This window comes from Condylura cristata, unplaced genomic scaffold, assembly GCF_000260355.1.
Source record: "Condylura cristata isolate star-nosed mole 26May11 unplaced genomic scaffold, ConCri1.0 scaffold00011, whole genome shotgun sequence".
NCBI classification, from domain to species: Eukaryota; Metazoa; Chordata; class Mammalia; order Eulipotyphla; family Talpidae; genus Condylura; species Condylura cristata.
Window position 1 is genome coordinate 23,969,906 of NW_004567112.1, and position 11,188 is coordinate 23,981,093.

An 11,188-nucleotide genomic window follows, 5' to 3' on the forward strand; every position below is an offset into this window, starting at 1 on the left:
AGGGGGCGAGCCGTGGCGGCTGCCCTGGGCTGGCGTGGAAGCCCACGATGCCTCCGGGCTCGCTGTTGTCCACCTGTAGTTGTCCGACCTTGGCAAGGAGAAACGGGAAACTTCTGAGGTTGGAGACTTCCTCCTACCGTCCAGCTGCAAAAGGGGCACTGCTTCAAGCCCCCACCCCACTCAGACACCCACCCCTCTCCCCTGACTGAGAAAACTTGCCCTTGAATGAAAAGAAAAGCAGCTCATATGCTCATTTAATATGTCTGGGTCAGAGACGGTCAATGAGGCTTGCCGTATAAACCAGCCCCCACTCCACCCCCACCCCCCAACTCTTACTTCCTGCCCCTGCCTCTGGCTGCTCTCCTAATCCACCCTCTGCACAGCATTCAAAGTTGCCGCCTAGCCTCAAAAGTGACCTTGCCACGGGGCGACCAAGATCCTGAGATGACACCCCACAGCCTCAAGTCCCAATGTCTTAAAGTACCCCAAAGCTGGGCCTGCCACCTTTCCATCTCTCCGGGTCTTCATCCCGCAGCTCCCACCCAGGGTCTCAGAGGACACCTCAGCAGCCTTGGTACTTACACAAGTGATTTGATCCTATAGTAATCTATGCCAGAAAAAGAGAAAGTCCCATTGTTCCTTCCACCTGTCCAAACCTCATAGACTTGGCTTGACTAATCATCTCTGCACAGTTTACCTCAACCTCCTGCAGAATTCTTTCTGTGGGCATCACTCTGACTTGAAGGTCAATTCTGTGCTTACTTTGTGCCCCAACTGGTCTGTGGATTCCCTAGAAAACAGGAGTCTGGTTTTAACAAAGCTCTGGGGTTAGGAGAGATGGAAACTGTAATACAATAAAATAGTTTCTCAGTACCTGCGGTTTTTCTAGGACTGGAACAACTCAAGAGGGTCCCCATCAAGAGGGTCTCCTAAAAGACCATCCACAAATTGTATCTTGCAAAAAGCAAACACTTCTGAAAACCAAGAATGCCCTCCATTTCTCCTATATGTCTGTGGCTTACCTGTGACTACACTTAGCTCTGGGTCCTCTGCACTCATAAGGAACACGTAATAACCGGTAGGGAATACAGCTGAGATATTGCTTAAAGGCTTAGGGTCATCCCAGGTGAGAAAATAATAATAATAATGAACAGCCATATACCACAGACATTTTATGGGGGTGGAGTGGGGAATGGGATCAGAAATGGTGGGTGGAGTGAAGTGCACTGGACTATGGTGATGGCACATGGGTGACTTGGTGATGGGAAACACGGGGATTACAGTTGAGATTTAAAAAAAGTACAAAATGTTGTAAAATAAACTATTATAAAAAATCATTAGGGTAGAAATTAATTCAATGTGACTGGTATCCTTAGAAGCAGAAAAGGAACAGGGAAACAGAAATGCACAGAAGAAAGACAATGGAAAGGCAGGCATACAGAGAGAATATACACCTATGTGAGGATAGAGCCAGAGATTGCAATCATGCATCCACAAGTCAATAATTGCTGACAACATTAAAAGTGACATTAAAAAAAAAAAGGCTTAGGGTCATCAACGTGAATACAGTCAGTCACGAAGGAATACACGTGAATAGACAAGAACCCAGTCATTGTACAGATAGTTCCTAGGCTGAGTTCCTCAACTCTCACAGCTACTATGAGTTTGTCTCTCCAACAAAACACTGGAGAAGTGAGCCCAGACCTGTTCCAACTCCAGGGATAATTGGATTTCTGTCTTTCTCTAGATCTGCTGCTTTCAGTTCCACTGGTAAAGTTGATTTTGAACTCTGAGGGTGAATCCAAGTGAAAGTAAAGTTGCTTTTTTTTTTTTTTGCCAACATAATTCAACTGTGATAATTTCACGCAGTGAATACTTTACGAAGGTACTAAAAGTAAAAGAAACTGGGAGTAGAACTGAGGGAAGGTGAGGCCAGCCTGAGAATAGCAATTGCTGGATGCTTCTCATTTCTTAGGTCTGAAGTGACAGAAAGTAGGCTGCCAGAACTGTGGTGGGCTCACTTGGTGAGAGCTTGACTACTGCTGGAGATGCCTGAGAAAGAGAGACCAGGAGAAATCTCCTGGCTTCTCCCTTCCTCCACCCCTCTGGGCTACACAGTGATAAAAAGCACGATAAACCAATGGACAGGGTTACTGGGGACAAGGGTCAGCTCCCCTACAAAGCATAGTGGCCAGTGCCTGGAACTCCAGGTTTGGATGCTATATCTGGTTACCTTTGGGACTCTTCTCTGGGTCCTATTTGGCAGGAGCGATGGGGAAACAAAATTCTTTCCAAGCTCTAAACCTCTTTCTTTTCCCTTCCCCTGTTTGTGTCTGCTTTTATTTCTTTTATTCTCTTCTCTTCTCTACCTTGATTCACTTACATTTGCTTTTTTTTTCTCTCATCATTTTTTTTTTAAAGATTTATTTATTCATACAGAACTGGGGTACAGGCCAGAGATGCGGAGGGTGAGAGGATTCACCAGAGACAGAGTGGGGAGCAGAACAGGCAGATCGACGAAGTACACTGCTGAGGGGAGCAGCGGGCGGGTCAGGAGAGGTCTGCCACGCCATGTGGTCACCTCCGGGGCAGGCGGGAATTGAACTCATGCGGAAGCGGCTTTAGATTCTCAGTGCTGTGCTTTAACCCGCTGCGCCACCAGGGAGGGCCTCTCTTATCATTTCTATCTCTGGGCTTCTTGTTGCTTTATGTTGCCCTGTCTCTCCTCCTGAGCTCTCTCTTTCCCACTGAATCTCTTCTTGCCAGTTTGTCCTACTGATCCTTGGGCAGCATGGTGGCCTTCCTCAGCATGATGGAGATATCAGGTTCCTAGGGCAGAGTCCTAGAGATTGGTAACCACCATGTTGCTTTTCTCTATACTGTGCTAGACATTTCACACATGTCATCTCCATTCATCTTCATCTCACATCTACTTGCCAGGAACCACTGGATAAAACTCAGGTGCTTCACTATGGTCCCTCCTGGGGAAGACTTTGCTGGTGTAGATCACAGCGCCAACACTGAGGTTCTTGCCATTCCACATCAGTAGGGTAGCTCTCCCCATTTCTGCTTCTTAAATACTTTTCATTTCATAACACAGATTTTCTCCAACATCCCAACTCCCAACAGTTTAATATATTTCCTTTCTAAATCTCCAAAGATAGAGAGTGGCTACTTGGAGGGCATTCTAGCTGGCCTTAGAAGGATGGGTAGAATTTCAAGAGACAGATTGAGAAGGAACATTCTTGAGGGAACAGCAACTAGGATCATCTCACTTGACTGAAACAGGGATAGTTGGAAAATGAAACCATATTTCAGAAAGTTATCTTTAGTGCTCGTTTCTCTAAGCCAGACTACTCAGAAACACAGATTAACCTTAAGTATATTAAGTATAGTTGTAATTCATATAGCTAATGTCTGCACAGTGTCTTCTCTCACATGTCCATTTTCAAGAAAGATGAGTGAGAACTTTGTAACTGGAGTATTAGTTAACTGGTAGTTAAATAGGGACATTGCCTGTATTCAGATCCCTGCTTTGACAAGCGGCAGATTGTATGAACTTGAACTTAGGTGTTTGAGTTTCCTCACCTGTAAGTAGGAAAATGATATAGAATCTACCTCAGTGGCTTGTTGTTTGAATTAAATGTTTCTGCCAGTAAAACCTGTAGCGGTAATATAGGTGAAAATTATTATGATTTTCCATGGCTAGTCAGCTAATAAATACCAGGGTGAAAACTGGTTCTCCTGTCTTTTAAGTCCTAATTGAGTATTCTCTCCATTACTGGAAGTTAGAGTGTGTTGAATACCACCTTTGAAAGTTGTACCCTTCTGGTCTGCTGCTTAAAGAATTGGTCAGTTATCCTGGTTCCCATTTCTCTCCATTTCCTGCTGCCTGTTCTGCACCAACCACAGCTATCCTGAAATACTGTCAAGTTCTTAGAAAGGCGGGGACATAGGACAAATGGGCAATGGACTTGTATTTCATAGTCAGTGATGTAGTTTGCAATTTCTCATATAGTCAAATTTTACTAATTTAAATTTCAAAGGATCAAAAAATCATGGAATTAAAGGAGGCTTGAATGATCTCATTCCACAGCCTACAGAATGTCAAACATACCAACTCAAATTTTAGTACTTCCTTAAAAGAATTCACTGGGTAAGAGAAAAAGCCTTCCTTTAATGTCTAATCCTTCCACAAAATTGGGATGGAAGAGAATCTTCTCTGTCCCTCCATCTTCCCTTTCTGAGTCTGGGCTTATTTTAAGGAAAAAATAATTATTTATTTTAATTGTGGTAATATTTAAAATATGCCCAGACCCATGCTCTTCATGCAATCTGTTTTCCAGACTGTAAGCACCTGGTAGCAATGGACCACAATTTGCTTACCTTTTTTGTCTCTAGAACCCAGATGAATGTCTGGAGCCTAACAGGCACCCAAATGCTGCTGTACTTGAGCAATGCCATCCATACCAACAAGGTCCCTCCTCCTCCCCTTCCCAAGTCTGTCTCCTCAGTTGACTATCCTTAGCTAGTTGAAAGCCTGCTGTACTAATTCACCGGAAAGCATGACAACAGCTGAATGTGAAATATAAATGCACATTTTACAATAAAAAGCATATTCAAAGGGGTTTATTTTAATGGTGTAAATCCAGGCAGTATTTTAAGAGGGCTAGGAAGCCATATTTTGGGCAGCTGGACTTCCCCTAACACCTCACATCACACCACAAGACTGAAGCTTGTCTGTCCTATAAATAAAGACTATTTGGCTTACATTGTACCACATTGTACTTTAGATATCATAGGTTAATTTTCAGGTGGCTTCCATTCTACATATGGCTATATTAATTATTTTACCTAAGTAATTTCTTTAAAAACACAGTTTTCTTTAATTCTAAAAGAAAAAAAATCAATCATTGTCCCATTTTTTTCTCTTTAACTTCAATACCAAATGGCCAAGTATCTTGATCACTCATTGACTTTTAAGTAATTTCTTTAAAAACACAGTTTTCTTTAATTCTAAAAGAAAAAAAATCAATCATTGTCCCATTTTTTTCTCTTTAACTTCAATACCAAATGGCCAAGTATCTTGATCACTCATTGACTTTTTAATCCCTGAAATCTTCATATATGCTGCTTCTAAGAAATTGCAAGGAACCCAAAAAGTTAATTCTACATAAATGCATCATTTCAGGGAGAAAACTTTCTAGGCATAAGGCACAGAATGTTCATCGCTAAATCTCCAGTTACCCAAATAATAATCCCAGGCTCTGTCCACTTATGGAAAAACACATTTTTAAAACACCCCTCAAAGAGAACTGCCCGTTGTCAACTCCCTTATTTCTGCCTATTACTACCTATTGGGCTTTTTATTATTAAAATGGGTGATTTTTGACTCTCCTTTGCTTCAGACCTCCTCTTTTAATGCAGGATGTATTTCTGGGTTGTCTTTCTAGTCTGAACTGGTCCATTATTCAAGGCATTTTCTCCTTACAACTGTGTTACTACATAAAATTGTTGCTAACGTTTCATGATCTCTCTTCTACTTCCTCTTATGCAGAATGAACATAACAGAGCCATCATAATAAACTTTTTATAGTTAGAACACAGTGGTGCCATCTTGCCTTATAAAGTCAAATCCAACATGAATTTAGAGTAGTAATAAAATACACATTTATTATTGTCAAGTCCTTCAAATTTTTGAATACATTTTAGCAACTACCTGTGTGACCTGGGGTAACTTATTTCACTTTAATGCAATGTCTTCAGTTTGTTAATTGGCAATACTACTAATATATGTGCCTAACTCACAGCATCGATTGAGAATTAATTGGAGTAAAAAATATAAACTTCTTGATAGTAAGTGTTATATAGCCAATATTTGTTGAGCTCTTACTATGGATCAGGTATTATTTTATCTCATATTGACCCTATTATTATTTGTTGGTGAAAAAAGTGAGGTCCAAGGAATTGAGAAAATTTGCCATATCAATCAGCTAAGAAGTTTTGAACCAAGATTCCAACCTAGTCACACCTGTGTACCACAGGCTGTGCACAGAAAACACCTAGTAAATTGGTAGTTATTTTATTGTTGCTATTGATCAGCAGTATCACCATCTAAGGAAAGCAGCAAATCCTTTCTCCTCTTTTCTTTCAGGTTCTTTTTCCAGAACTTTGAGTCTAACTTTGAGGAAAAAATGGAGAAAGTCATGACAATTCAATTTGCCAGGCACCACTAGTTTCTGCTTCCCGAACAGAGGTTGAAGCATGGTTTGAGGTTCTCGCACTGTGATGGTCCTGTAATCACTGCTCTTCTTCCCATAATATTCTTGATAAAATGGCAATAACAAGACAGTCTCTGGCAGGCCAAAAATTTGTTCTCTGTACTTTACAGGTCCTTTAGGTCTTTCTCATGGATGCGGATTAGACCTTTGTCAGTGTCTAGCTCTGTTTGTTTTTCTGTCTCAGAAGACAATTTAGGAAAGCATCTTCCCAATGGCTTTCCAGCAAATAGTTCTTTTGGACTTGATAGTGGTTTTTCATTTCCTTCCCTTAGGCTACCTTTTACACCAGTATCATCAAATGGTCTGATTTAACTGTCTTCCCTTTGATAATGCTAAAAACTAAACAACCCCTCATTACTGATTTTGAATTCCTTTTCCAGGTGTTCTTTGAATTCTTCAGTCCGCTGTATTTCTTCATTGTACTTGACACACCACCCGCCTATTCCCTCGCCGTCCTCATGTGTTGTCCTTTGAGCATCTGGTTGTTTATATTTGAACATCTGGTCTTTTTGATTCATCGCAAGCATTGACATTGGCCTTCGAGTAATGAGATTTTCATAGATTCTGAATCATAAAATGACAAAGCCAGAAGGACTTTTGAAGCTAACAGAGGCAATTATTCTTTTATAATTTAGAACCAAGACCCAGAGAAGCCAAGTGTCAGATGCAAAGCTTACTGGTAGGGGAAAGCTAGAACCAGTCCTGACTTCTGTTCCATTTGTTTCTTGTGAATCAGATAGTGATAATTAAAATAATAATGAGGGGATAACAGGTGTCTTCTCCCCCAAATGGTTAAGTTTCCGTCTCTGTCACATTTCCAGGAGCTCAGAGGAACAGAAATACCATGATTGAAAAAAATGCAGGTTAAGAAGACAGGAGTTCAGAATTGGAACTGTGTCCCCTAGCAATGGTCTTTCTTTCCCGTTGGTACTCTGGGCGTGCTCTGCCTGCACACATCCAAAACCAAACAAGGCTACTGATTGTGGCTAATGATGACAAGTCCCAAGTTTTTCTACTCTCAGTCCTTTTCTCTTTATTCTGCTCTCGGTAGTCCCAGGTATTCCTTTAAGCCCGAATTTTGGTTCATTTAGGTTAGAGTGCTCAAAGGGTGATGGGTGGGTATTTCGGGTATTTCATAACTGCCTTCCATAGAAATGCTGATGCTGATAACTTCAAATGGTTAGAGATCTACCCCCAACCACACACGGCATTTTGAAACCTTTCTAAACTTGCAGAATGTGTTCCTAAAATAATGCCAGGTTTTGCATAAAAGAAGCAATCTCTGGTCAGGTAGCTGGAAATTACTGGATGACACAGAATTAAACCATTAGGGGTGATTTATTCCACCTTACTGGAATTCACAGTCTTTTTAAAAATGTGAATTTCTAAGGGGATGATGGAATATGTAGAATTATCCAAACATATTTGGCCATCAAATCATTTATTCTTAACACCTCTATCTTGTGGGATTGGTATAGTATGGAACAAACTTTGGGAAATGTTAAATAATCTTTTGTGTTTTGATAGAGGACTCCATTTGTTCTAAAACTATGTTTCAAGTGTTGATATCTGTCCCTAAAGTTTATTTTATTTGATGTAATAACTTAGCTTGAGCTTCTTGTCGCATTATTTATCATTTCAGGACTAGATGCTGTTATTTCTGAGGCTTTGTTTAACTTTGACCTCATAGGTGAGGTCTCTAGTTCCCATAATCATTTTAACTATCCTGTTTTAATCTATGCAGTTTTTCAAGGTGCGGGGTCAAAAAGTGCATGATACATTTTTCAATGATTATTTCGAGTGTGTTCAGTGGGAACAGTTTAACTTACCTGTAACAGCACACCTAACTGTCACACAACCTTACCGTAGCTACTGGTATTTCCACTGTACACATAAGAAAACTGAAATGAGTTTGGGTGCCCAACGCATTCATACAGCAATTCTGGACCCAATAAACAAAATCTCTCTAGAAAGGCCAACAGGCCGAAAAACACCCTTTAGTTGTGGTGTTAATTTTCTTGGTATTTGCTGGGTGGGTGTTCTCAAATCCAGCATTTCACATTTTGATGTCAAAAATCACTTGATTTAAAATAAAAATGCACTTAGGCCTGGGCCCTCCTTGGTGGTGCAGTGGGTTAAAGCACAGCACTGAGAATCTAAAGCTGCTTCCGCATGAGTTCGATTCCCGCCTGCCCTGGAGGTGACCACATGGCGTGGCAGACCTCTCCTGACCCGCCCGCTGCTCCCCTCAGCAGTGTACTTCGTCGGTCTGCCTGTTCTGCTCCCCACTCTGTCTCTGGTGAAGCCTCTCACCGCCCCTGAGCCTCTGGCCTGTACCCCAGTTCTGTATGCACAAATAAATAAATCTTTAAAAAAAAATGCACTTAGGCCTGGGGTAGGCACTGGGTTGGGGCCCTGGTGTGCTCTTCTGTGTGGCTAATCCCTGCCTGGGGGGTGGGGTCACCATTGGAAGCCCCCCCCCCATTTCCACACACACACACCTCTCCCTACCTCCCCCACTGAAAGAAATCTCTGCTTGGGCAGCTGATTCTCTGATGATGGAATGCTGGGCAAGGTTTTAGCAGTAGTGCCTCTCTCCATGGCCTCAGCCTCCATGACCTGCAGCTGCCCCAACACCTTGGTCTGCTGGAGCCTTTTTCCTTCAAGGGAACTTCCTTCAAACTTTATCATGCCAGACTGGAATAGCGCTACTGGGAGCTCCCACAGAAGTCGCTGACAACTCTGAACAGGGCTCTATGGTGTTGCAGAGCTAGGTCCTCAAAGAGAGAGTGAGCTAGCTGGTTGAATGGCCAGAGTACCAGTCTGTGGAGTATGCTGCAAGCTCTGTGCAGGCCAGGCCCCTGTGGGCAGACCCCCACTGAGAGAAAAGAATGTCTCTCCTAAATTCAATGCGAAGGATGACTATTTGAGAGAAGTCAGAATGGCTTGTATGAGGTTGATGGTGGTAGACCTAGAAATCCTGCATGTCTGACAGAGGACTTTTGGGGTGTTGAGGCCCCAAGCATGCTGCAGATCCCATCATAACCATATGGGATAGTATAGCAAGGGAAATAAAGTTACCTACCCTCTGTCTGGGAAAAGCATCCTGCACTTTGTAGCCATCAAAAGGAAGGACTGTGGAGAATGGGCCTTCCCAGGAGGGATGGTGGATCCAGAAGAGAAGATTAGTACCACACCGAAAAGAGAATTTGGTGAGGAAGCCCTGAACTCCTTACAGAAATCCAGGGCAGGCATTGGAGAAACAACTGCACAAACTATTTAGTCAGGAGCATTCTGCGGTCTATACAGGCTACTTTGATGACCCCCAGAAAACAGATAATGTGTGGAGAGAGACCGAGGTTGTGAACTAAAAGGATAAAGTAGGTGAGAGCATGGATTAGCTTCTTCTGGAAGCTGGTGATGATGCCAAGAAAGTGAGGTGGGTGGACACTGATGATAAACTCAAGCTTTATGCCAGCATTCCCAATTTATTCAACTTGTGGCAGAAAAACAAGGTGTCTACTGGAGTGAAGATGTGTACCCCAACTGCATGGATAGTAGCTTAGGGTCTTATGGCCAAAACCTTCAAATGGACCAGGGTGGAGAAAAAGCAGAGTCCTGTGGGCAGGGCAGGGAGGGTCACTTCCTTTGTTCTCGGTGTGAAGATTATGTGTAAGAGAATGCTATCAGACAAGTTGGGGGGGGGGGTGACGACAAAAATCATAACTTTCTTGCCTTCCCATTGGAAGAACATAGTTATCTATTACTTACGTTGTATGCATGGCTTTAACCAAATTATACAATGAGTGCCCCTTGGAGAACTGTAGGTCAAACCTTAACTTCTACATTTTAGCTTGCTTCCCAATTATTTCTCTCATCTGTTAGGTTGTGATTTAATGCATAAACTGAAATTTTGGGGGGGGGCATTTGTTTTACAAGTTTCACCTGATGTGGTCTTCTCGTCATTGTTTTCAAGTATGGAAGTGCTTTGGTTAGTCTTGTTTTGAAAACTATGGGAAAAGTTCAATATTTTAGTACATAAGGATCAAGTACTTTAGAACCAGAAAAAAAATGCAGCAAGGAAAGGAATTTAATGTCCCATTCCTCTGGTTATCAGAACTGTTACTGTCTGATGAGTGAGCTGAACTCTGGCATTTGTTGCCTCTGATCTCAGAGGAGCCTTGATCTGGTCAAGAAAAAGTCTTCACCAAGACATGGATGTAACACCAGCCTAATAAAATATGATTCACCTTCTTTTCTCAGTAAAAAACAAAACATCCTACAAGTAGAGATGGTATCTCATCAGTTTGCAAATACAGAGAAAACACCCTGACAATCCAGAAAGAGGGTATCTCAAAAGCAACAAGTAGATTCAGATAGACATTTCTTTCACTTCTTATCATCTAAAACAAGCCAGTTACTTTTACTTGTATGTAACACAGCATATGGAAAATTAACTTGAACCACTATAACAGGCCTTTCATGACTAAGCAAGAAAGAGTTAATGTCATATTAGAAAATTTTTCAGTAATAGCAGCTAATGTTTATATTCCACTTACTGTGTGCACACACTCGTGGAAGAGCTGGTTGGAGTGGCTTTTTATTCCTAAGATCACCCTCACAGGAAAGTCTTGTATGTTTCAGGTTGGGTTTACTGGGAAGTCAATTCAGAGGGAGATGAGCATTGCAGGGTGTTTCTTAGGGACGGTCTTGGGATCAATGCCTGAGGAAAGGAGAAGAAAAAGGGTTGGCCAGAATGAGATGTTGAGGTTGAAATTTAGTGAAGACTCAGTGAACCTGGTGTTCAGGTCTGGAATCGAAAAGGCCCTTACAGCTGTTCTGCATTGGGCTCAGGCGATCAGGCTTTTATACCGTCTATTGACTGGTCACTGAATGTGAGCTGTCCC

The 11,188-nt window shown here is 42.0% G+C and overlaps 1 pseudogene; it reads left to right on the top strand.

Annotated features, from left to right (window-relative positions):
- LOC101626636 overlaps window positions 1-9,957 on the top strand; it is an 11,407-nt pseudogene extending 1,450 nt beyond the window's left edge.
- The last annotated feature ends 1,231 nt before the right edge of the window (window positions 9,958-11,188 follow it).